This window comes from Leptonychotes weddellii, chromosome 12, assembly GCF_054177405.1.
Source record: "Leptonychotes weddellii isolate Sample4059 chromosome 12, ASM5417740v2, whole genome shotgun sequence".
In the NCBI taxonomy this organism is placed as follows: domain Eukaryota; kingdom Metazoa; phylum Chordata; class Mammalia; order Carnivora; family Phocidae; genus Leptonychotes; species Leptonychotes weddellii.
Genome location: NC_138380.1, coordinates 44,726,800 through 44,753,622, shown reverse-complemented (window position 1 = coordinate 44,753,622; position 26,823 = coordinate 44,726,800). Strand labels below are relative to the sequence as shown.

Below are 26,823 nucleotides of genomic sequence, written 5' to 3'. Positions count from 1 at the left end.
GATTTGAAATTTGGACATCAGTAAGATGAGGGAGCTGCCAGAACTGAAAGTTTGTTCCAAGCAAACCGTGTTGAAAGCAGGGGAAGCCTATTGAAAGAGCAAGGTGAAGAAAGAAGAGCGTGACCGAGACAAAATCCATGTAGAGAGAATAACTCTGGTTTCTGGTTTTCCAGTTTCAGTTCTAATTCCAACTTGGCCTGTATCTCATTTGTTTCCTGTCTGTGCTTCCCATTCTCTTTAGGATCGCCTGTTGCATCTTTACAATAAAATTCTCTATGCTTAAGCTAATTTGAGTGGTTACTCTTTCGTGCACCCACACATAACCCTTCTAAAATAATGCTGAATTTTCAAATGAAGCCATTTGTTCTCGGGAGACCATCAGGCTGCAGGGAGTATCATCAGCTTACCAGTGCAGGTGCTAAGTCACCTTTCACCGTGAAGACATGAATGGCTTCGGTGTATTATCAAGGACTCTGGGAGACAAGTTGGCAAGTGTGGCTTGACCATTTGCTGGATGAGATCCCACCTCTTAATGCACCAAGGATTGACCAAAGACCTCAGCAGTCACAAAGAAGGTCTACACCAATCGTAGCCATGGATATTTTGACAAAAATATGAGACAAGTGACTATATATATATATATATGTTTTACGCTTACTTTTCCATTCTTCATTGTGAGTACCAAAATCTCACAGCTGAAGAGAAGTCATCGCCATTCTTTCAGACATGTGATGAAATCTGAAGATCTCTTTATACTAACTGCAGGATTTAATCAGCAGTGGGTAATGTGAATGTGTGTACTCTAATGAATTTCAAGTATTGCAACCTGCAGAGGTTGTCAGTGACTGAATTCCTAGGCTATGCAACTTGTAATTGAAAATCTTTACATTTTAGTTCCACCTGTCATTGTTCTAATTCTATTCAAAGGATATCTATTATAATAATACTTTTTCTCTATCAAAAGTTACGCTTTAGTAGAAATGTATATCATTAGAAATTATTAATTCCAACCTGTTGGTAACTTGGAAATCTTGACATTTTTTCGGGTCGTTGAAACTGTAGAAAAGACTTTCATCTTGATAAATAATAAATTTGGTAAATATGAGGTAGCGATGAGAAATACTGTTTTAAAGTCGATTTCCTTTAAGATGCTGGGAATCTTATTCAGGCATCCATGCAGCAGGCAGTATCAGAGGACTACACCAACAGGGGATGGAGACCCAGGGCATCCTCTTTGCACTTTTTTCTTCAAGAAGAGTTGCTCTTCTGCTGCTACTCATCTGTCTATTTGTGGGAATTCTATTCTTCAAATACAGAAGCTAACGGCAGCATAATGAAGTTTTGCGTATCCTCGCTGTTGCTAGATTTCTTTGAGCATGGACAGTTTACAAGGAACAACCAAACTGCACCACAAAATGATATTGATATTATGGGATTGCATCAATAGCATTGGCTGTTTCATTTCCATTCACTTATCAGACATATTTACTTCTCAGATATTTCCTTAACCGGAATTGACTGTACTATAATTGCCTATTTCTTTGGTCCATTGGCTGTTAACCTTGAAGTGACTGGGGTAGAGCTGGCGAGGCCTTCCCTGTCAGGCCTGACCTCTCACTATGCTGGAGAGAGCGCTACCATGACAACGGCGACAGATGTCAGCTAAGCAATGTGCACCCTAGAAAGACTCCTGTATTGAGAAAATCGATCTTGTAATGGTGCCGCGGAGCACATTCGCTGAACTGCCAAGTGTTCTAGGCTTAATCATTTATTTCATCTAGCAGAGAGAAGAAAACATAAAAGAAATGAAATGAATTTGACCTCTGTCTTTTGAGTGACTTTAGTGCTACACTGAATTCTAGCAAGTGCCTCTTATGAATTTTAAAAAATTACATTAGGAATAACATTTTGAAGTGAAATGACTCTTGTAATGCCAACCCTCCAGAAACATGTTATTTCAAATGTCAGACACATAATAGTCATTTGCTACTTTCTGTGTATGTCCAGGGGTTAGCTCCGTCTTGGGTATGTTTCAGGCAAATTATTATAAAGGAACCAGGAATGAAGCAGACCAGAGCCTACTGCCTTGGCTTTCTCTCTTTTTCTTAGCATAAGGGGTCTTCCTTTGTGCTGATGATCACGGGGCTTAGTGAGTAGCATCAACAGTGTTTCGTATTGACAGCTTCACACCCCTCTCAATTTTATAGTCTTCCAATAGCATGCTTGTGTCTCTGTCTCCAGAGTGGAGTTTGTCTCCATGACAGTTAATCCAGGGACAGCCTTCCATCACCTTGATAAGCTTGTCATTCAAGCCTTGACACCTCTCATTCATTTGAGTCTGGCCTGCTGGATATGCAAATGATGGAGGACTGAAAACCATAATCCCTCAGCCGTGATGGCCAGTATGTCAATGTCACTATTTTTGGAACGACCATTTGGGTAGTAGTCAGGGAGTGGTGGAAAGCTAAACCAGGGGACACGGAATGCACTTATGACCTTTCTTTGGCTCAGAACTACATTTTTTGAAAAAGCAAACCCTCAAACCAAGACAAACCCCCAAAGCTTAAAGATTGTAGACAAATTTCTCTGATAACCTTGCCCATATAAATAAATATCATTGAGAGTGATTATAGTGAAAAGGATCTCTTAAGATTTTCAATGCGATATGTCTGTCTCTTGTGCTGTGGGATATTTTATTGCATTTTTGCCCTCAAGTGGAGCTGACGGGAGCCAAGCTTGTAATTTAAATCAATAAGAACCCTTTACCATGGCCATAAAATACTTGGCTAAACCTTTGAAGTGGCCACAGTTGAATGCACAGTGAACACAGTATAAATGTTCCTTAAGATGTATTATATGAGACCACTACTAAAACAGCATTCAAAGGAACTGGCCTTAAGCATCTTTTGTGACTGATGGGAGAGGGTCCCGCCTGCTTTTGATCATTTACATGCACTGTTCGCCTTACCACTCGAAGTGGCTCCAAACAAGCCCTCTTAATTGGCACATCACCCCAGCCGCAGCCTTCTGCTTTCTCTTCAGACCTTTTCACTATCTCTTTGGCAGGGTTTCTGGGATCTGGGTCCCCTTCGAAACCAGTAATCCACATCTGATATGCTGTTGTGTTGACTGCCCCTGTTCCTTTGCACTGTAGCCGGGAAAACAGAACAAAGGCGGATTGTTCATCCCTGTCAGGGGAGCAGGGAGCACAGCGTGTGGGTTCCACAAAGCCGGCAGGGCAGCGGGCTCTGCAGGAAAGCGAAGGCCCCGGCTGCCGCTTACCTGTTTGTTTCTTTTGCAGTTTTTGGAGCAGAGTTCTTCAGCAAACTGTCAGACCTGAAGAAATGGTGTTTGGCTCCCTCTGTTCCTCTCTCTGCCTCACAACTGTTCTCGCCTTTCCCTTTCTCGGCTCCCTTTTGCTGCCTCTGCTTCTCCTTTGTGTGGATGGATGGACGGATGGATGGATGAATGGATGGGCGCTCCTCACTCTTGTCCTCTGTGTCTCTGTCTCTCTTTGTCTCTCACTCTTTGTCTCTCTGTCTCTCTCTCTCAGATTCTAAAATCCTCTCTGATTCTGTAATAACAGTAAACAGTAATCATCTGAGTTTGGAATTTGGCCATGATACCTTTGGGACACGCTCCCTCTCCTGGTTGATAATGTTGCAGCTATTATGCTGAAGGTGCAGGCTCAAACCTGGGTTGACCGTCACTTCCTTCCAGAATCCTCAGCTGACCACTTTTCTTGGCCACTGCCTCACGGGAGTCACTTATTCTTGGTGAAAAACCAAAGATAGGGACCAGAGTCACAGCCACTTTCCACTTCGATAAAATACCTTTCCCACAGTTCCCCCAGTCTTCGAATGGGACCTCCATGTATCCCAGTGGTTAAGGAGATGGATACACACTCTGTGTGGCCTTTCTTCTTGAGGTAGGCACTTTCTGAAGGGCCTCTCTGGGCCCAGATCTGACCCCTGTCGTGGGTCACATGTCATGTATGTTTGCTGCATGTGGTCTGGCCACACGTTGTTGTCTGGCCTCTGCAAACCCAACATGATTAGGTGGCCTATGACATTTCATCTGATGTTTACCAATTTTTTTTTTTTTTTTGCTTGTATGTGACAGCAGAGTAGGCAGGGCCTTGAAAATGCACTACTTCATATTGATGAAGTCGATGTGTGTAAATGGCACTTAGAAATGTGTGCAACGGTAAGCTATCAGGGCTGAAATCAGATTTTAAAGACATACCAATGAGATTCAGTGCTTGGAACTGGTCTGGGTCCTGATTTGAACAAACTAACTGTGAAAAGGTTTTTTTGTTGAGACAACTGGGGACTTTTGACTATGGACTGATTATTAGATCACTTAAAAAGTTCTACAGGGGAAAAAAATACTACTTGCAAAGAAACGTACAGAATAGATAAATCTGCACCATGGATGATAATGATTCAAACTGGGTGATGAGCAGAAGAAAGGCTCATGGCACTATTCTCTCTATTTTTCTATATGTTTTAAAATATTCTGTACTACAAAGCCAGAAAAAGTCAACATGCTCCTTCAGGATTGCACAGTCACCACATTTACACCTACTGTTCAACGGAATTTTATCTCATAGGTCTTTAACTGTTTTCCTGTCAGCCTTTTACTTCACATGGACAAATCATGCTTCTGTTATATGGCTGTTTGAAAGATATCTCTATCTCTTTGCCATCTGTGGCTTGAGCTTTAACATTTGACGTGGGAATATTTGCCTGCCTGCTCTCCCGATTTGGACTGTAAGCAGCTTGAAAGCAGGCCTGTTTCAGGGGCACCTGGGTAACTCAGTTGATTAAATCTCCAACTCTTGGTCATGAGGTTGAGTCCCACATCGTGCTCTGTGCTCAGCGAGGAGTCTGCTTGAGATTCTCTCTCTCCCTCTGCCCCTCCCCTACACTGGCACATGTGTGCTCACTCTCTCTCTCTCAAAGAAAAAAGAAAAAAGAAAAAAGAAAAAAGAAAAAGAAAGCAGGCTTGTTTCTTACCTGTCGGGATTTCCTACCTCGACTCTCGCAGTAGAAGGCCCAGAACAGGCTGGAACACATAAACCGTGGTAACACATAAACCGTGAAATCTAAGCAACTGAATGCAACAAAAGTCCATTTCCTGTTGTGTGTCAGGCATCCCTGTTTTGTCTTGCAGCTGTGCTCTTGGGAGCAGGTGGCCTTCCATGAGACTCCAGCAGGGCAAGAGAGAGATGGAGGTAGCTGGCTGGCTTTGGACTGCTTTGTCCTTGGAACGTCCCACAGAATTTTCCCCACAGTCCATAGGCTGGAACTAGTCACATGGCCCCACAACTGCAAGGGAGGCTGGGATATGGAGGGGAGCATGTGGCTATTTGGTGAGCATGAACCTCTGTCACACAGAGCTAAATGATGTTTATTGAAGCTGCTTCTTACCCCACATGCATATGCCTCCTGAATTTCAACATGAGAGAATGCCAGGGAAGGATGCTTTGTGTCATTTGTATAAGATAAGAAAATGATAACCAGACTGTTTCCTCCTTCTTTTTTTTTTTTTTACCACACACTGGATTCTTTTCTCTGCAGCTGGAACCCTGTCTCCAGTTAATGGCAAGACCCCAGCGCTCTAACCAGCCACTGTTCCAAGTATTTGGCTCTGTGGCTATGACAATTGGAATTGGAGGCAGAGGGGCCCATCTTATGTCTGTGCCTAAAGATGTTATAGCTCTACCCTGTCTAGGGACCAGCTCTGGCTGCTACAAGCTGAGGGTGCTCATAGGATGGAGTGGGACACTGATTGGGGCCTACACAGTTAACATAGTAATAACAAAAAAATAACAGTGGTATATCAGACCATTGTAATTATACATTATAGTGAGAAGTTTTATCTAAGAAATGGACACCACTAACTAAATAGAGAAAATGTAGACTCTTAAGCCAGGTACACATTGCTCTGTATATGCTATGCTACTATCTTCCTCAAATTTAGTGATTGACAGGTACCTGTAGATATTTACTTATAGGTAAATGGTCTATATGAATTGGTGTTACAGACCTCTCTACCTGCTCTGTTCTGCCTCCCTTCCACCCCCTTCCTCCATGACTTTTTGTTCCAGGCTCACTACTGTGAAAATGCCATTTCTTGTCCGTGGTGCAGAATGTGCCCATTAAAACTGATATGAATGAGAAAACCAATCTCCAATTACCACACCAGCCATTGTTTTGGATGTAAATTTCATTCACTTAATTTTTTCCCAACAGGTACATATCGAGCATGTGTAAGCCCTGTGTGCCTAGGGTGATGCCAAAGAGCTAGAAGTTGTGACCTAGTTGAGTAACTGTCTGCTTGGATCCTATGGATGAATCCCTCAGCGTTGTTCAAGCAAGGAAGAATCCAATGGCAAAGATTCACCTGGGGAGACAATGGAAAAAGGGATCTCAGGGCTAACTTGGGCCAAAATGAGGCAGAGCTACCACCTGGAGCAGGGGACAGGAACCGTCAGGACACAAGGCGCCCCAGGTCAGAGAATCCCTGTCTCTCTCTGGGGTCACAGGCTCTGTCTTTCCTTGCATCTCTGCTTCTCTGTGGGCCTTTGCTCCATTATCTCTCTCTGCTGACTGGCTTCTGCTACCTCATGGCATTTGTCCCCATCTGTGTCACATTGCTGTGGCTCTGGCTTGACATCGCCCTGCCTGGATCTCATAGCACCCTTTCAACTTCTTGTCACTCTCATGGAATTCCCTAGCTCAGACCCCTGACAAAGACATTCTGATTGATCCAGTTCTCTTTCTCTCCACTATGTTTTAGGTTCTATACCAGGGGGCATTGGGAAGCTTTTGGTTTGGTGAACATGCCTGTTCTAGTTGGCCATGATGGATTGGGGGGGTGGGGGCCTGTTGTGTTGTACAGTGCATGGACACATGGATGACAAGAGCTGTGGGTGGGGCAGGTTCCTCAGAAGAGGCTGTGTTATTGCAGCCCTGCTGGGGCTAAGAGGTGAAGGTACTCAACCAGGTAGATACCTTATGAATGCTGATCTGAGAGTCTCCTAGAAACAATGGGCAGCCATTCAGGGCATTAAGAGGAGGGTGATCTGACTATTTGTCTCTTTAAATGGCCCCTGTGACTGTGTCCTGGAGAGTGAGCTGGAGGGCCACAGATAGAGCGACACTAAGGTCACTTTAGAGATAGAAGAAGAACTGGATGGGTTACCCTGTGTTTGGCAGTGAATGGTAGTCATCTCTTGCCCCTCTCCCCCCTGGATATCCGGGCTCTATCACACTGGTCCCCTTTTAGTTCCTCAAATTCCCTTAGCTCATTTCCTCCTCAGGGCCTTTGCACCCACTCCTCATGTGCCCTTTGTTGGAACTTTCCAGCTCCACCTACTTATCCTTCAGTCTCAGCTCCAGTGTTACTTCCCCAGAAAGCCTTCTCTGACACCCTTCCACAAGCAAAATAGGTAAGACCCTTAATTCACAATTAGTTATTTAATGTCTGTTCTTCCATTAGAATGCAAGTCATTTGAGTTCAAGGATTATGTTAACCATATTAAAAGAAGAATCCCCTGTACCAATATGCTGCCTGTTAGATAGTGGGACCTTAATAGATATATTTTGAATGAAGTATGCTGGCTTTTCTCATACTGTCTTGTTCAATCCTCCTTACAGTTTTATAACCGCATTTTTATGGATGTGCAAACCAAAGCTTAGAGAATACAAGGGAAGAAAGTGGCAGACCCAGGATTTGAAGCTAAGAGTGTTTAACACCAAAGTCTTCACTCTTCATATCACAGCAGGAATAAGGTGAGGTTATTTTATTCAAGCAACCTAATTCAGATTAGGCCAGAACACTATGAATTCATTTTGTTCCCTTGCTCCATCCTACTGAGATCAATTTAATTCACTTAGTATTTATGGAGTGCCATGAACTCAATTCACTATGTTAAATGGGAGGGCAAGAAGGGACAGGCTGGGCTTCAAGGAAATGCTTGTAGTAAGCTGGACGTAGAGGGCCTCAGGAGGAGGAGAAGCTCGATGCCTCCCAGAGGAGCAGCCTGGCCAAAGGCCCGGGGCATTGAGTCATTAGGAATGACTTTTGGGGTTGGCAAGGTCCTACTGTCCCCAATCCCTGCTGAGATGGGTAAAACATTGAGGCTGGCTGCTTCATGGAAAGCACTTGGCTTTGGAGTCCCCCTCTGCTACTTTCTAGCTGAGTAACAGTGGGCAAGATACTTCCACTCTCCCAATTTGCAGGGTTGTGGTGAAGATTTTACAAGAAAATGCAGGTATAGCACGAGGCTCAGTGCCTAGCATAAGGTGTTGATGGATATATGTGACCTTCCATTACCACTGAGCTACTGGGCAAGCATCCTGTCTGCTCATCCAGATGGAACAACCTGGGAGGGTGCAGAGAAACATTTCAGAGTGGGGGGTCCAGAAAGTCAGTGGCCAAGAGTATCAGAAACAGTGACAAGAAGATACCCCCACTCCCCCCTTTTTTATTGTTGAGATGGCACTTATATAACATAAATTAACAATTTTAAAGTGTACAACTCTGTGGCATTTAGTACATTCACAGTGTTGTACAACTATAACTTGTGTCAAGTTCCAAAGAGTTTTCATCACCCCAAGAAAAACCCTGTACCTGATCAGCAATCACTCCCCCAGTCCTTCCACCTCTCAGCCCCTGGCAACCATCGATTTGAGTTCTGTCTCTAAGGGTTTACCTATTCTGGATATTTTGTATAAATACAATCATACGGTATATGTGACCTTTTGTGTCTGGCTTCTTCCACTCGGCATCATGTTTTGGGGGTTCATCCATGTTGTTGCACGTGTCAGAATTTCCTTCCTTTTTTATGGCTGAGTAATATTCCTCTGTATGTCCATATCACCTTTTGTTTATCCATTCATCTGTGGATGGATATTTGGGTTGTTTCTACCTCTTGCTATTGAGTATAATGCTGCTATGAACATTCACAAACAAGTGTTTGAATACCTGTTTTCAATTCTTTGGGGCTTATATACCTAGGAGTAGAATTGCTGAGTCATAAAGTAATTTTCTGCTTAATTTTTGGAGAAACTACCAAACAGTTTTCCACGGTGGCTACACTGTTTTGCGTTCCCACTAGCGATGCACAAAGAGTTCAGAGTTCTCTTCAGCCACCACTTGCTTTCTGGTGGCTTGGGTTATAGCCATCCCAGTGGGGAAGAAGTGGTTTCCATTTGCGTTTCCTCCCACCTTTATTTTCTCAATGCGGAAGAGGAGTTGGGTCTTCGAGGCTTCTCTGACTTCTCAGACCATCCCTCGTGGTTAACATGTTAAAGAGGCTGCCACAGGGAAAGAGGTCCACTGATATACTTTGAGCTGAATTTTAAATTAGGACAAACCATGGAAGGCCATTTGGGAGCACTCCTCATTGAAATTACAAATGCATACACACTTTGACCCAGAGTTCCAAGTCTAGGAATCTGTTTTATGGATATACTCCCATGTGAACAGAATGATGTGTATATATGGTTGCTCACTGCAGTGTTATTTATAACAGCGGCAGATGGGAAATGAACTCAGCGCTCCTCACTGGGGGACTGGTTAAACAAATTTGGGGACGGGCCTACAATGGGATACTGTACAGTTGTAACAAATATGGAGGCACCTCTTTGTGGACTGATACAGAAGGAATTCCAAGACAGATTGTCAAGTGAAAAACAAAGCAAGATGTAGAACAGTGTTTCAATAGGTTGCCCATCATATAAAAATGGGAGAAAAAAATGTGTGTGTGTGTGTATTTTCTTGCATATTCATGAAATACCTCTGGCAGAGGAAATTGGTGATGGGGGACAAGAATGGGAAGTACAGTATTTATATTCTACCTTCTTGTGCTTTTGGAATTTTAAACTGTCCAAATATATTTTTCATTCAAAAAATAAATGAAAGAAATTAAAATAAAGAGAATTCATAATCCCTAAAGATCTCACTGATTTGGGCTCTGTTATTCTGATTTTATGGTCAGTTTGATAGGACATGGACTCTAATGTAAGATTTTTTTTTTTAATTTTTTTTTTATGCAAGCCTATGCCAGGGATAGGATTGTAGGAGAAGTAATTCAAACTCCCATCCTTCCCCCTCCCACTGCAGTCCTGGCTGCAGCCGCAGCTTGCTGACTTGACCACAATTTGAGCTTGAGTCAGCCAGCCTGAGGCCAACCCAAGTAACGTCCTGCAGCACGCCGTCCCTCAGGCCTTCAGACCACAACTGAAGGACCAAAGGAGCAGAGGAGCAGATGTGGGTGGCCCTAGGCACTGGATGGAGATTGTGTCCTAAGTACATCTTCGAACCTGAGACTTGGAGCTCAGTGCCACTCCTCTACCAGGCAGCCCAGAGGGCTTGGAGCAGACCAGAAGGCCCCAGACATGACTGAGTGCTGCCACTTTCTTGCTAAGTGACCTTGGGCAGATCACCACAAGTTTCTGAACCTCTGTCTTCTCATCTCTAAATGGGGCTAATCAAGGCAAGATTGTTGTGTGTTGAGGAGGAAAACTAAGAGGGCTTTTAAAATGTAAGCTCTCTGAAATGCATAGAAGAACATGAAGGGTTATCTTGAAAGTCACTGAAAAGTCCACATTGGCTAAACGTCTCTGTGTGTGAGGTGTTTGAGAGCTGAGGAGACCACAGATGAAAGTAACACATTTTCCACCCTTCAAGGTTTTGAGGGCTCATCGGCTAGTGGGAGAGGCGGATGTGAGACGATTTATTACAGCCATGTGTTCAGCGTAGAACAGAATAGAATCTATTGTGTAAGGGGACAGAGAGGAGGGCATCCATCCTGCTGGGGACTTCAGCAAATGTTCCAGGCACCAGACTATATTAGGGTAGAATCTGGAAAGGGAAGTAGGAGGTTGCCAGGTGCACACAGAACATTCCAGGTGGAGGCAACAGTCTGTGAAAAGGCAAGACAGGAGAAAGAGTAGAGTGTCTTTGGGCACTTCCACGCAACTGTCTGCTGCAGACACATGGTGTGCGGGAGGAGGCGGGCAGAGGAGGGACGAGCAGGACTCCTATCAGAAGCCTTTTTATCGTAGGTCACAGCCAGAGGGCGCAGTAAGAAATATAGAGCAAATAAGTCAATATGGAGCAGCAAGGAATCATTTTATAGAACCCCTGAGTGAGCTGTAAGATACAGAAGACCCTGAGCCACCCGATTTTTCAGTCCAGGCAGTAGATGAGTCCGGCTCCCAGTCATGAAGTCAGTCCGGGCATTGTGTTTTCCTGGCTGAGATGTCCATCCTTCCTCCCGACAACAGGGCGACCCAGAGACAAGCTGTCCTCACCAGCAGTCCCTTGTCCCACAGCATCCATGAGCACAGGAAGTTGCTGTGTCCCAGGATGAAGTCACTGATCTAGAACACAGGGCGCTCTCTTATTGGCGAGAGCCGCCTTGGAGAAGTCTTCTGCTCAGGGTAAGTCCCAAGATCAAATGTGAGACACATGCTTCATGCTTTCCAAACCTCAGACACGATCATGTGCCTCCCCCAATTTGAAAACTGCCTTGGGTCCTCTCTAACTGCAGAATCCAGCCTAAACTGCTTGGCCTGATGCCCTGGGGTTATCCACAACAGGCCCCTCACCTTCCCTGTAGTCTCAGCTGCAGATACCAGGGGCAATCACCTCCTCTTCTGGATTCTCAGCAGTTGGCACTTTCCTCTCTAAGAGCTCTTTCCAGATTGTTCGTTTTTGTGCCCATTTCTTAGGAAGTTTGTGGTTCCTTGAGGATAGCGGTTATGTGTGACTCTGTAGTTTCGGGGTCCAGCTGTAGGTCTGGCTCATGGTAGGTGTTTAGTAAATGCTTAAAGAATGGATGCCTGGGGGCAATGGGGAGGGAGGTGTGATCTCTGGCAAAGATGTAGGGAATGTTTTCTGAAAAGAGTGAGGGGTCAGGAATGGTGAGTGGGATCCTCTTCTTCCTTTTCTCCTGCTTTTAAAAAAATTCTCTCCCTCTTGCACTGCTGCCCTCACATCTATGTTTTATGCATCCTTAATTCTCCAGAAATACCTTCTGTGCTGGCCTTTATGGATTTGGGACATGGATACTCACATAACACCCCCACACAAGAACAGCTATCGTGGTTGATAAATCAGAGATCTCTAATGCAGATTTCTACTTTACCATTCTTCATTGAATATATTAGGAAATATTAGTCACAATGAAAATGAGAGGTAGGAGAAACATAATTCAGTGTTCTGACACAAGGTTGTTTTCTATGGTCCACAGGCTAATTTTTTTTTTCAATTAGAATTAGAAACTGATGATACTTTCACTTTTTCCTTTAGGAAAATATTTATGGATCTAGCCATCTTACTTTGAGGGTAATTCTCCGATGATGCTGCCTAAATGTTTCTCCTTTAATTTCATCCCAAGGCCAAGCTTTAATGCTTGAAATGATTAGTTCATCCTGCAACTAATTTAGAATTTGAGTTAACACAGACACAGTTTTCATGTATATTCTCATAATATTTGAAATAACCCTTTATCTCCAAAGTGTCAGAGTTGTACTTATAAATGTGCAGAATTTCATCCAAGGTGGTCACCAGTTTATAAACCAAGGGCTCAACAAATCAAGGCCTTCTGAATCATCAGGCCCTACCTACTATTTTTAAAGACTTTAATGCTTATGACGCATGAATAGGTATTTGTAGGCTTATTACAAATTTCAAATTTTAGTCAGTTGGTCTCATTTACTTATTAAGAGCCATTTATAGAAAATTCAGTTCACCCGACTATCTGCATAGGGTAATGTGGGCAAAGACTCGGTAAACTCGTGAGAACTATACACCTTTTGGGTATTATATTAATGTCTGCATGTCATTGCACCTGCCAGACTGCATTTTAAAAAGGTTGAAACACACTACATATATTTGTCTACCATTTCTGTTACAAATAAATCTTTATTATTTTCCACATTAAGATAAACGAAACCAGAGAAGGGATGTAATTACCAAACATAAAGATCCAGGAAGAAAATGATCTTTTCTTTTCTTTTTTTCTTCTTTCTTTCTCTCTCTCTCTCTTTCTTTCTTAAAAATCTTATTTATTTACTTGAGAGAGAGAGAGAGAGAGAGAGAGAGCAGGCGTGAGCACATGAGCGGGGCGAGGGGAAGAGGGAGAGGGAGAGAGAGAATCTCAAGCAGACTCTTCACTGAGTATGGAGCCCGACATGGAGTTCAATCTCACGACCCTGAGATCATGACCTGAGCTGAAATCAAGAGTCGGACGCTTAACTGACTGAGCCACCCAGGCGCCCCTCCTATCTTCCTATATCCTCAAGAGAAACTAACTCTTGCTTCCCAGGTACTTGCATTTTCAAGTCGGGTAATAACCTTCATCCAAAGTGAGGGAGCCCTTCCACTGGAGATAAGAAGTGACTTAGCCATAAAACCCAACACTATCCCTCCCCACAATGTGCTTCCTGATGGTCTTCCTTCCAGCAGAGCTGGTTTGAAGGCTCTGGATTTTTGGCCATGGCTTCAGGCTGCTGTCCTATGTGGCTAGCCTCAGAGGGCCCTCTGAAAACCCAAAGAAGCTTCATCTGCCAGGGGATTAATTTCTTGTCTTAAAATCATTCTTAAGAGATAGTATTTAAACATTCACTCTCTTGACCCTAGAATTCTCTTCTCAGAGTAATAGGTCAATTACACAGGTGGCGACTTTCTCCCCACAGCAGCTACAGGGATCGTATCTGGTAACCCAGCTCCTCACTGCACTTGCAATACCATGCTCCTCCCCAGGGCCTACAAGGTCCTTTAGGATCCTGCTCCCACTACATCCCCAGGTGATGCCTCTGCCTCTGCCCTTCACCCACCCTGCTCTGGGTTCACTCTTTTCTTGTCTTTATCAGCACCATCTTCATTTTCATCCTGGATCTTTATGTTTGGTAATTACTTCTTTATTTGTCTATTTTCTTCCCCCACCAGACTGTGAACTCCATGGGAGCAAACACTACAGGTCTGCTGTCTCATTGCCATCCATCCAGCCCTGGCAGATGCCAGGCTCAAAGTTGATATTGTTGGCAGAGACTGCCAGTTGTCCATCTGAGTCTGTTCTCCTTCCTATAGTAATAGGATTTAAGCTGCATATTGCCTGGTGCCCAGCTAGACCACATGAGCAGCATCCTGTAGGGCTGGGTAGCTAGATGCCCAAGTCATCACCTGAGGAAGGAGAGAGGAAGTGACGTGTGTAACTTCTGCCTCATTTGCTCAGAAACCAAGGCCTAGCTCCTAGACTGGTACTCACCTTCCTGAGGGTAGGAACATGGCGGTGCCCATGTTCAGCTTGACCACGTAAACAGGGCACCACTCTGGATGGTGACAAAACAGCTGGATGAAAGGTGAAACATGCATCTAAATGACTATATATGGCAGAGCTCCCCCAACCTGGACCATTTGCCTTATAATGTTACATGAGTGTGGGATAAACTTGTGCTTTTAAAAGCCACTGTACTGGGGTGCCTGGCTGGCTCAGTCGGTAGAGCATGGGACTCTTGATCTTGGGGTTGTGAGTTAGAGCCCCACATTGGGTGTAGAGATTACTTAAATAAATACATAAATCTTAAAAAAAAAGCCACTGTATTTGGTGGTCTCTTTGTTATTCAGCTTAGTTTTCAACCTGACTGACACACTGTTGAATAAATAGTTGTTGAACCACCAGGGGCTTGCCATATTACCCTGTGCTGTCATATCATGAGGGCACATCATCACTGGGGGCAGTCAGCACCAGGAATCATTCACTAAGCACCTGCTGGGTACTGGAAAAAACACACACCGTGAACTGTCCTATGCTGGTTGGGGATCCTCGTCTTTTCCCACTCGAAAGTTCCCTTGTGGCTTGCAGTGTCTCACTGCATCGTTGACAGATTTTGCTCTGCCTTTCAAAAGGGACCAAACTTGAAAGAATGTCACAAGCCATGCAGCATGTGTTGAAGATTCTATGTCGCTCTGTGATAAAAGTTCTTGTGTGAGACAGAAATGCCCTCTCATGGCTTGTGGCAACCTGTGACCCACATCATAGTGGAGAGTCCTGCCCATTTAACAGTGCTGTAGTGACTGGCACAGTTCATGTCTGTGGCATTTCATACCTGAACTTTTAATGTTAGACAAGTTTTTCCTGAAACTCTTGTTCCATGATGGTGGGTGGTTGTGTTTGTTTACTGAACTTTTGGGGAGTATGCTAGCTGTGAGTCATGATTTCCCTAAGGAATTGTCAATTATGGCTTTAATTTTGGAAAAAAGTTTTCCCTTTCTCAATGAACTTTTCTACTTAGGTGCAGTATATTTTTAAGCTCCGCTATTTTTGAAGAAAGACATTTAGTAGTCATTCAGTTAATCTCTTACCTCCTCCCAGAGGTAGCATTTAAGAAGTCGTCAGGATTTAGGCTTGTTTTAAGGCCATTTCTGCAGCAAACAGACTCTGAGATGGGGATTTGTATGCCGGAAGTTGATTGGAGAATGCTCTGGAAACAATACTTGAGAGGGATGAGGGAAGGAGAAGGGCACAGAAGGAGGAGTTGAACTTCAGTGAAGCTAGGATCTAGAGCTAGAATGGCCCCTCAGAGCGGTCCTATATTGAGGCAAGGGGGCTGGGTTTTTATAGTGCTCCTTCCTCCCATTTACCTGTCATGAGATATGGCTAGAAGGGAAAGTAACCTCTGATGAGGCAGCTCCCTTAGCCAAGGGCAAGGCCTAGAGAGGGCCTAAGATGTGAGTTAGAAGTAGCTCAAACTCCCTGCAACTAGGCGGGTGAGTGTCATGGTCCTAAAGAGGGCTCTAGGCGGCGCTGTCTGGCACCCACTTGCAGGGCTTCAGCATCGAATTAGCACCTGAATAACGCTAGCCTCAGGAGGACACTACCTTGCCCATTTTGTTCCTTGCAGTATCTCCTGCTCTTAGAACAATGCCGAGCGCCTAGCAGAAGCTCAGTAGGTATTTGCTGAATAAATAAATGAAAGCAAGAACACGCGGGATTACTCAAGGGATATACAAATTATGATACCTTTAATAACCTTTGTCAAAATTAAGGAAACTTACTTGACTTTAAACTTCCAAGTAGAAGCTGGAATCTTTTTTTTTTTTTTTTTAAAGATTTTATTTATTTGACAGAGACACAGCGAGAGAGGGAACACAAGCCGGGGGAGTGGAGTGGGAGAGGGAGAAGCAGGCTTCCCAGAGAGCAGGGAGCCCAATGCGGGGCTCGATCCCAGGACCCTGGAATCATGACCTGAGCCGAAGGCAGACGCTTAACGACTGAGCCACCCAGGTGCCCCTAGAAGCTGGAATCTTTATAGATGTATTGAAACTATACATGTATCATAAACTCTACCATTTCCTGTATTTGGACAGATTGTGGGAAAATGTTTTGAGTCCACTTGAGTAGTCAGGCAAGTGGCAGATGAGTTTCTTGTGAGGCAGGAATAAGTCAATGCGTTCAGGGAAAAATACTCTAAACTCAAAATAAGAACACATGGTGTGATGAGATTTGACAATAGGAGAGAATATTTTAAGTTGGGGCCTCCATGGAAAATCCAGGAGACATCTTTGCCAAACTCACAGGCTGAGGGTTCTGAGTTATAGGTTATGACTACATTTGTGAGAGACTAGGGATGAGTCAGACTGAGCCTGGTTCCTGACCAGCCAGTGGGCTATTGCCATGGCAAGGTCACTTTTGTGCCATGCATTGTCATCATTTCTAGCAGGTGCAGCAGCTTTGGAGCCTATATGTGGATAACACTTAGCAATCTACAAAATATGTTCACATTTGCAATCTCATTTGATTCTCAAATATAGGAAGAGAGTAAAAATACCCTTCTTATGGTATTACACTAATAATATAGACACAAAATCATTAACAGAATATTAGCAATTTGAGTCTGACAGTACGTGGGATTTATCCCAAGAATGTAAAATTCTTTAAATCTTTTGAAAACTAATCATTGTAATGTAGTAAACTATAGAATATAGGAGGAAATCATGTGATCATCTCAATAAATAGGAAAAACACATCTGACAAAGACTCAGCGTTCTCAGTAGGTTAGGATTAGGAGAGAACTGCTTCACTCTGATAGAAGACATCAATGAAAAGTCTATAGATAACATCATAGTTAGTGGTGAAACGTTAAATCCCTTGCCCATAAGAATGGGAATAAGGCAAGGATGTTCACTCTCAGCACCTCAATTCAACATCGTACTGGAGGTCTTAGCCAGTGCACTAAGGCAGGGAAAAAAAAGGCATACAGATTGGAAGGGAAGAAATAAAGCTATTTTGAAGATGTATTTGTAGGTAACCTGACTACCTGCATATTACTGCCATTGCAGAGATCATGAAACTGAGTATCAGGGAGAAGTGACTCATGTGAGTTCTTTTTTTTTTTAAAGATTTTATTTATTTATTTGAGAGAGAGAGAATGAGAGACAGAGAGCATGAGAGGGAGGAGGGTCAGAGGGAGAAGCAGACTCCCTGCCGAGCAGGGAGCCCGATGCGGGACTTGATCCAGGGACTCCAGGATCATGACCTGAGCCAAAGGCAGTCGCTTAACCAACTGAGCCACTCAGGTGCCCGACTCATGTGAGTTCTTACAGGCAGTACAAATGAAGCTGGCACTCAAACCTAGATCTTCTGGCTTCAAACACTGGAATGAAAAGGGGGACTATTTCATTCAATTAAAAAAAACACAAAGTCAAGTTTCAGTTGTGCTTCTTACAAGAGTTCCAGTGGCATTGGAAATTTTCCAGAGAAAATCAACTAAAATGAAAATGGGGATGGAGAAAGGTTGTTGAGGATGGGCTGACTGGCCAGGTTCTTTGACCTGAGCACATTAAGATGTGGACAACATGCGGCTAGCGTGAACATGGATCCATTCACCAGACCCTGAAATAAATGGAGGGAAACCCTTAAGTCAAACTCAGGACCACCCTCAACATTTGACCCAGATAAGGTAAGGATTGATGAAAAGTGCTTACTCAGATAAGATAAGGACTAATGAAAAGTAACTTTAATATACTTATGAAACTCAAGAGGTGGCACAGGATAGAAAAGATTTAGAGAAAAAGATGTCAAGAGACTTGTAACTAGGGTGACCATATCATTCATCATCATGACTATGACCCTTATGAGTGAAAGGAGGTGCTATTAGTAATTACCTTGAGTCAACATGCACAAACCAGGACTGGGCTGGGCAAATTGGGACATTTGGTCCCCAACCTATAATAGGTGTAAAGGAAACCAGCAATGTTGTCATACCGAAGAGATCTGTGGGATTTGGGGATCTGCTCCGACTCTGGCATAGTCCCCCAGGCCAGGCAATGCATAGGTGAATGTTTTAGGGTCCAGAACCCCTATTAAGGAGGATAAAATCTTTGTTGATCTTTAGGGTTTTCCCTGCTATTGCTGCTAATTATAACAAACAAGAACAACAGCTGCTGTGTACTGAGTGCTTACTGTAGGCTAGACACTCTCAGAAGAGCTTTATGGGAACAATTCCATCCAACAACCCTAGGAGAAGGCCATTATTATCTCCACTTTACAAGTGAGGAAAGAGCCACTCAGAGAGGTTGAGTAACTTCCCAAGGTCACTCAGCTGGGAAGCGCGTGGGAGTGGAGATTTGAACCCAGACTTAACCATGATGTCAACCAACCCATACAACTTCCCTTTTGGGGTGCAGGCCATTTCAAGGACCAGGTGTGTGGCATAGGATGACTGTGTGATTAGACAAGCAACCAGAGTGGAAATAGGGGGACCTCGGTAACATGCCAGCTTTTTTTAGTTCTGGGGTTATCCTCATCCCACACTGAGAGGCACAGAAGCTCAGGGTGGGTGTTGACAACTGCCCAGCACAAGCATAGCCCAGGGTTTGACCTGGACCAGCACCACGTTCTGTGTGTTTATTATTTCATTGTGATTCTGTGTAGACTAATACGTACCGCAGACGGGAATCCTGTCCCTCCAGGTAGCTGCATTCCTAGAACCACCAGGTCATCACTGGGCCACACTTAATTCTTTTCATCTCTTTCCATCAGTCAATCTAAGGGCCTCCTTAATTATCTTTATTGCTTTTCTCTGAACTCTCTTCAATTTGCCAGCATATCGCTTTGCAGGTAGTGAGATACCAGAAGTGTGCAGAGAAATTATAATCTCCTGTGCATGATGTAATGCTTTGGCCTAGGAAGTTGAAAATCATAGCAGTTGTTTCAACTGCCATTGGTATCATAACCTGCGATCAATTTTCCTGTCTCCAGTTAACTTGGCTTTTTTTTCCAGTTAAGGTGACTACATGGCTCAAAGTCAATATAATTTATATCTGGAATATTTCAAGGTGTGTTTGTGTGTGTATTAAAAGCAAAAATAATGAAGCAAATTCAGGAAGCAAAAAGAAAAACAGAATTTCTTGCCCGTTGCTCACTTACTGGTCCTCCACTGTATCCCAGACCCCAGATGCCATGTTCAAAAGAATCTTATCGTGGAATGCTTTGAACATTTGAAATATTTGTTCATTAACAATTACTCTTGTTTTCTGTGACACCTCTTTAATGATTACATTTTAACTCTCATGTTCCTATTTGTAAATTGACAGCTCTTAGTTTGTGGTAACAGTGACCCACTGTGACTCAGTTTATAACCATCTTTGGCTTGCTTATTTTGGAATTATTTTGGTGTGAATACTTATATTGACCAGAATATCATATTAAAATGCTAACCATGTAACAGTCTTTTTCCATAAGTAAAAATGGAAGACTGAGTTAACTCAGAGTTTCAAAAAAATTTTTGAACTCAGTTTCACAACTTGAAGTTCCCTCCTTCAGATCTAGAACACTTTATTTTTCAAGTCTTTTTGTCTTTAGAGTAGGTTTCGTTTTTTTTTACTTTGTATTATTTGCGCAAAGATGGCTATATGAGTATCAATTCTTTTGACAGCAGATTTAGTTTTAAAGTTCCAGTATTTAAAACTTTTCTAGAATGTAATAAGAACACGAAAAATGCACAGCTTCTTTGTGAGGACAGGCTGTAGCTTGCAGAGTCAAACAACCACGTCTGGAGGGTTATCTTCTCCCGTCTAGGTAACGATTTGGAAAAGGCCTCTCAGAAAGTCAGTGCTGACCCCGGTTCCGTCCACAGCCCCAGAAGCTGGTTCCCAGAGCCCAGAGATCTCATGATGGTATGAGATCTGGCTGATACTTTCAGCCCCCACCCATCACTTCCTTTGGAGATCTAGGCCTAAAAATGGTTTTTCTTCTCAAATGGTTTTTTCATGGTATAAGAATTTATTGTCTTCCAAGAGTTTACCTAGGTTTCAAAGTTAGCCTCTTTTTCTGCAAGGTGAGCCTGGGGGTGGGAGAGAGGTGATACAGGGAATGGACTTCATTAGTCCATTTTGTTTGAAAATGAATACAGATCCCGGTCTTCGGTCTTCGGTATGTGTCTCTGATTAAAAACAACACAACGCCACCATCCAGTACAACCCTGGAAACTTCTCTGCAAAGTCACGACACATCCTCTCTTGAACCTCCCCTGACTCTGTGTCTTTCTATAGCATACAGTATAATTTATAAAAGTGTGAGCAACTGTGGAATTGTTCTCCTAATAGATTCTGAAGATTCCAATTTCCATCCTGCCACACAAGACTGAAAATCCACTTGTGCTCACTTATCTGTATCTGTACCTCATCCCCACGCTGCATCAAAAATCAGGTTCAGGTGCAGGTTAAGAGCACACATTTACCTCCGGAATATGAGACTTATTAAATATCTCTCCACAATTAACATCACCATATCAATAAGAATTATCATTAGGTCCTGTCAATCAGGTGCTGAATTTTGCTTCAGGGAAACAAAACAATTTAAATTATAGCAAGTGGTCCCCTTCTTTTTTACATGCTTCTCTTTAAATTGGATAATTATGTGGCTTTTCATTAGATTCCTCTAAGTGTAATAGATCACGATATTCACCCTTTGACCTTGGTGATGAATGTCTCTAGTGAAAACATGTGACAAGCAGTGTTCTAATGAGAACAAAATACTGAATAACTGGAAATCTTGTATAATGAAAGGAGAAAGCAAGAGGGAAACACAACAACCTTTAAGGTGGATGTACAAAATGTATTTGTAATGCAGCAGTGATGTGGGTTGGGGAGAAAAGAGGCTATTTTTGGTTCTAATAATGTGGATAGAAATGCTGATTTTTCTTCTTTGGTATGTAAAAAAAAGGAGAAACAGACATTTCAGGAAATCCGCACATCAGAAAAGACTGGTCTCGGCTGAATTGCAAGCACAGATGGAGTGAACCCACTGGCCTAAGGGGGGATTCAAATGGTTTGCTGCATCTTGGAACACCTGCAAATGGTTATCTGAGGGTACCTCTCATTTTATCGCTGTCTTTATGGCAGTTCCAAATGTGAGGATGGCTTAAAAAGGAAGTGATTTGGTCTTAGGGGATCTATAATCTTCAAGGGGGCTATTGAGGAAGGACAAGCGGAGCAAGGAGACCCCGAATCTCTCCACTTTGCCCTCTCTCGATCAGTGCCTGGGCAGCCTGCTCTGCTGGAGCTCAAGCACCTGCCATATTTCCAAAATTCTCAAGCTCTGATGGCTGAAAGGGATTGGGGCATCCTAAAATTGGCACTGAGATGAGGTCAGAGGTCAAGGGCAAGCTGGTGGCCTCTCACTTCTTGCTTTCTTCCCCAATCTCTTCCACACTAAACTCCCCTGTATGACTAGTTGCTGGGTGGACCTAGGCAGAACTTTCTTCCTGGTGGAATGGATGGGGGAGTTCCTGTCACATCAGTCTGTGACACTGTGATATGCCCTAGGGTCAGAGAAACGGGCAAAGTTTGCTTCTTTTAGATTTCCTAGATGCTTGCCTGTCCATTTGATTTTGGGATATACAACACAAGATCAGCCCATTATGGAGCTATTTATCAAAGGTATGGATTTGCTGTATCTTCTAAGAACATGAAGTTTGAGGCAGGAGCTACTTGTTAAATGCACAAGCTAGGCTGTGCTTGTTTAGGAATTGAAGAAAGGGAGACAGGAACCACCACTTTTTAAGCCCCTAGTATGTGCAAAGTGACATGGTACTGGGTTCTTGATACATGCTCTCTGATTTAATTCTCCTATCAAACCTTTTTATTCCACTTTATGATTTATGAAATGGCCTAACCATGACCCAGAACGACATGGTAGGAGGGCTTGGATTTGATCACAGGTTGGTCTGACCCTTGAGTCCATGTTCGCCAGGTTGAAGGTAGTACCTAACATAATGCTATAACGTCTCCTAAGAACCGTGCCTTTGTCACAAACTTCTCCCCAACTTATCTTCCCATGTCTCACACTTAAGAATTGATTTGCATTATTATGGACTTAATATTATTACTATCAATCTTGCTAGTTGTGCAATTCATTTTGCTTAAGAGAAGACAAGCAAGAGAAAAAACATCTGCCGTCATAAATTGATTTCTTCTGGTGCATTCCAGTTTGGGATAAGAATTTGCCATGAGTGATGTGTGTGCTTATAGAGGATTAAGAAGCTGACCAGGCTCAAAACCAGGGTTCCCTTTGTTTATCGGCAGATCTGGTCTGCTGAAGGTAAAGTCCGCGCCAGGTCCTCATCCCTGACCTCCGCCAGGTGGATCTGAGTGGAGACGTCCTTGGTGCCAGCAACACTTCATCTCTTTGCACAAGAGCCTGCCAGGAAGAGAAATATCCAAAGTCCATTTTGAGCTCTCTGCCTGGGATTTACCTGCCATTTGTCATGGGCAGCGGGCAATTACTGGCACCCAGAGCCAAAGGAGAGCTAAAAGAGGGAAGGCCTGCCTCTCCAGCAAGATCATCATTTTTCCATCAGTCACTGTGAGAGACACCTCCTATTTATGTCCCTGGGTCAACTGCACAGAAAGGAGATCTTTTGGCTTCTCCTTAGTCACCCATGTGCTGAGAAAACAGGAAAGGATGGGTAATAGTAGTTGTTGCCAGTACTTGGGGGCTCCAGGAGGTGTTCCCAAGAACTCTATAAAGAGGGACAGTCATTCGTCTCTGAGATTTAAACCTTCAACACAAAATGCGTCAGAGTGGAGGCACTAGAAGTCGTCTGAAGGAGCCGAAGTAGTGCCCAGGCCCACACAACTCAAATACAGCCTGTTTGAACATTTTATTAGAAAATCTAAAGAGGGGCACCTGGGTGGCTCAGTCTTTTAAGCGTCTGCCTTCGGCTCAGGTCATGATCCCAGGTTCCTGGGATCAAGCCCCACATTGGGCTCCCTGCTCAGTGGGGAGCCTGCTTCTCCCTCTCCCTCTGCTGCTCCCCCTGCTTGTGCTCTCTCTGTCTCTTTCTCTGTCAAATAAACAAATAAAATCTTAAAAAAAAAATCTAAAGACAGAATGATTTGATCGGAAAGCGGGAGGGTTGTCCACCCCTGGAAACAGGACAAAAAAGAGAGTCTCAGGGGCAAATGTTAGCAGGGCCCACCCAGAACCTGTTCCAGGGAGAGGGATCAGCAATCAGTGGACTGGTCATTTCTGATCCTTGGAAGAGGCATCCCCAATACGGTGATTGATGGAAGCCACAGACATTACATGTGTGTCACGGACAGACTTCAAGGATTCAGGTCCCTTTGGCAAGAACATCCCATCCTCTCATGGTGCCACTTAAACATTTAGTCTTCCCTGTCTTGCTCCAGTGTTCACCAAACAGCCTCCATATTGCTTCCCATAAACACTTACCGACAGAAAGCAGAGAGGATGGGACACTGACTTAAATTATCTCTGATAGTGATTCTTGCTTAAAAAAAGTTAGTGATATGTTTTGGTCTTTTTTTTTTTTAAAGACTTTATTTATTTGACAGAGAGAGAGCAAGAGAGGGAACACAAGCAGGGGGAGTGGGAGAGGGAGAAGCAGGCTCCCGCGGAGCAGGGAGCCCGATGCGAGGCTCGATGCGGGGCTCGATCCCAGGAGCCTGGGATCATGACCTGAGCCAAAGGCAGACGCTTAACAACTGAGCCACCCAGGCGCCCCTGTTTTGGTCTTATATACAGCACACCTTGTGAGCTCATGAATAGTTGGGTCAGTTCTCTTTGGGCTGACAGGCAGCGTGCAGACCAGACTGCAGGCAGTGGGGGGACACCAGGCTGGTGCATGGTCAGGAGCCCCCTCCAGGAAAAGCTGCTGGCGCTTGGCTTTGGTGCTTACACACACAGTTGTGTTCCCAAAAGCATTTTTTTTTTAACCCTTAAGTGTATAGATTCTTAAGTGTATAGTTCAGTGGCATTAAGTGCATTCGTGCTGTTGTACAAGCATCAGCACCATCCATCTCCAGAACTTCATCATCCCAATCTGGAACTCTGAACCTAGTAAGCAATACTCCCCCTCCCCCCTACCCCTCCCCCTCACCACAGCTTCCAGTAACCACCATTCTACTTTCTGTCTCTGTGAATTTGACTACTCTAGCTACTGCGTGTGAGTAGAATCATACAATATTTGTCCTTTTGTGTCTGATGTGTTTCACTTAGTATAATGTCTTCACAGTTCATCCATGTTGTAGCAGGTGTCAGAATTTTCTTCCCTTTTAAGGATGAATACTATTCCCTTGTATGTGTATACCACATTTTGTTAATCTGTTTATCTATTGGTGGATCTTTGGGTTGTTTCTACCTTTTGGCTCTCGTGAATATTGCTTGTGAATATGGATGTATAAATATCTGCTTAAGTCCCTGCTTTCCATTTTTTTGAGAATGAAAAAAAAAGGATTTTAAATTTCTACAATGGTCATACCTTATCTTCCCATAATGTAAACTATAGAAGTTTACAGAACATGTCAACATATTTATCTGATCTATGTAGTGGATAGGTAGGGAGGTAGATAGAGCTATCTCCTTCATTTTGCTTAAGGTAAACTGAGGCTCAAAGAGATAAAGCAGGAGGGCCTGGATTCAAATGCTGGCCTTCTGACCACAAGCCTAGGGCTCTTTTCATTACAGAGCAATCTCTGTGAGGATAGCAGCAGTGCCTACCTTATTAACTATTGTACCCCATGGTCTAGCACAGGGCTGGTTATGGCAGGTGCTTCATAAACATTTGTTGAATGAATTCTGCTCCCTTTGCCTGAATAGCCAATAGCATGAGTGCTGCAGGGAGGCCCAATGGAACACATGGGTTAATGGTCCTTGGTTGAGGACCTGAGAGGGTCTCAAAGACCACTGTAAGGTTCCTGAGGGAGCCCAACGAGTTTCCTGATTGACACAGAAACCCACTAAAGTAGACGTGATAACTTCTCCCAGTACCTGACCCCATCAGGCTCCACACTCTGTATGTCAGTGGTGAGTGCCTTTGTGATTATGCTGAAGAGAGAAATGCTCCTGGACCTACCATTTCTGCACCAGAAGAAAACCTGAACCCATGGAGGAATGAGAGCTTTAACAAGCTTTCTCTTGCCCTGTGGTCACCTTGACAAGAATCAAGAATCTCCTATGACCTACTTTGGTCATCTGGCTAATCATGAGTCATGGACCAGAAGGGAATATGAAATCCCAGGAGTTCAATTAGTATTGTTATCATCTGATTTGGAAGAAAGTGCAAGGAATACTTGTTATGCCAGAATACAAAGGAAAGGACCATTGAACATGGGAGAGGTGCTATGTCTTCAGAAGTATCTGGAGGCTTCTCCCTCATTCCCAGACTCATTCATCATCAAAACTACCCAGCTTCTGGTAGTCACTCACTTTGATAAGTTTGTTGTTGAAAATAAGCATAAAAAATTATTTCTCCAACAAAAGACACATATGACTCATGTTGGACTCAACCCTGCTAATGTGGGTTCAAAAATGGTAGGTTTGCAGGAGTCTGGGAACCTCAGCAATCAAATATATCTTGGAGAGAAGCAGAGATGTAGCCAGACCAAGTTGAGCTTTGAGGGTAGAGCCTGTTATTTCCCAATTCTTTTTTTTTTTAAAGATTTTATTTATTTATTTGAGAGAGAGAACATGAGACGGGGGAGAGTCAGAGGGAGAAGCAGTCTCCCTGCTGAGCAGGGAGCCCAATGCGGGACTCGATCCCAGGACTCCGGGATCATGACCTGAACCAAAGGCAGTCGCTTAACCAACTGAGCCACCCAGGCATCCTGTTATTTCCCAATTCTTAAAGAGGTCCATGACCTGTGTCAAAGTCCTGGCTTCAGAGTAGTAATCACAGCATTTTAGTTAAGCCATCTAATGCAGACAGTACCTACTCAATGTAACACATACAGTCAGTTAGGGTTTCTTTAGCTTTTTTTTTTTTTTCTTTTACTTTAGAGTTTTTACTTTGGAAGCAGAAGGGATGGTGGGAGACTGAAACCCAAAGTCGTGTGAATTGCATGCGTTTATAGGAATATGTCGGGGTGAGGGGATGTAGGGGACAAGTACTAGGCAGTGGGAAGTAGACAGGCTTCCCCATTGGACATCCCTCTTCTCTAACCCACTCCTCCAAATGTGTCCTGGAAAGTGCACAGGTATGTTGCTGAATTAAACATTCCAGGAAACGCTGGTATAGACAATTTGTAATTCATTGCATAATTACTGGAATTCATTGGATAATTACCAACTCTCCATGCCACTCTCCTCAGTGGAGACCTGGCCTGAGTCTTCTCCAAGTCTGAACCCAAATCAATAGAGAGCTGAGTAATGGAGAGTTACCGTCAGAGATCATTCCAGTTAAAGGATTAATGCAAACATCCACATGTATTGATATTTGAGTGCCATGTGTATATTGAAAGTACTATACCAAAGTGTAACACGTGCACTCTGCATTTGCA

At 43.6% G+C, this 26,823-nt stretch overlaps 1 long non-coding RNA gene across 38 annotated transcripts in view; it reads left to right on the top strand.

Moving 5' to 3' along the window:
• The window catches only part of LOC115940325 (uncharacterized), a 134,420-nt gene that overhangs the window by 31,859 nt on the left and 75,738 nt on the right, over positions 1 to 26,823 (top strand). For 16 of the 38 annotated variants that reach the window (XR_014139254.1, XR_014139249.1, XR_014139281.1 and 13 more), the window contains 3 exons: positions 6,258 to 6,516; positions 7,665 to 7,799; positions 11,301 to 11,456. The exons of 2 other annotated variants lie outside the window; for them this stretch is intronic. This is a non-coding gene — a long non-coding RNA (uncharacterized LOC115940325). 20 more of the 38 variants (XR_014139272.1, XR_014139263.1, XR_014139257.1 and 17 more) reach the window with 8 other exon arrangements.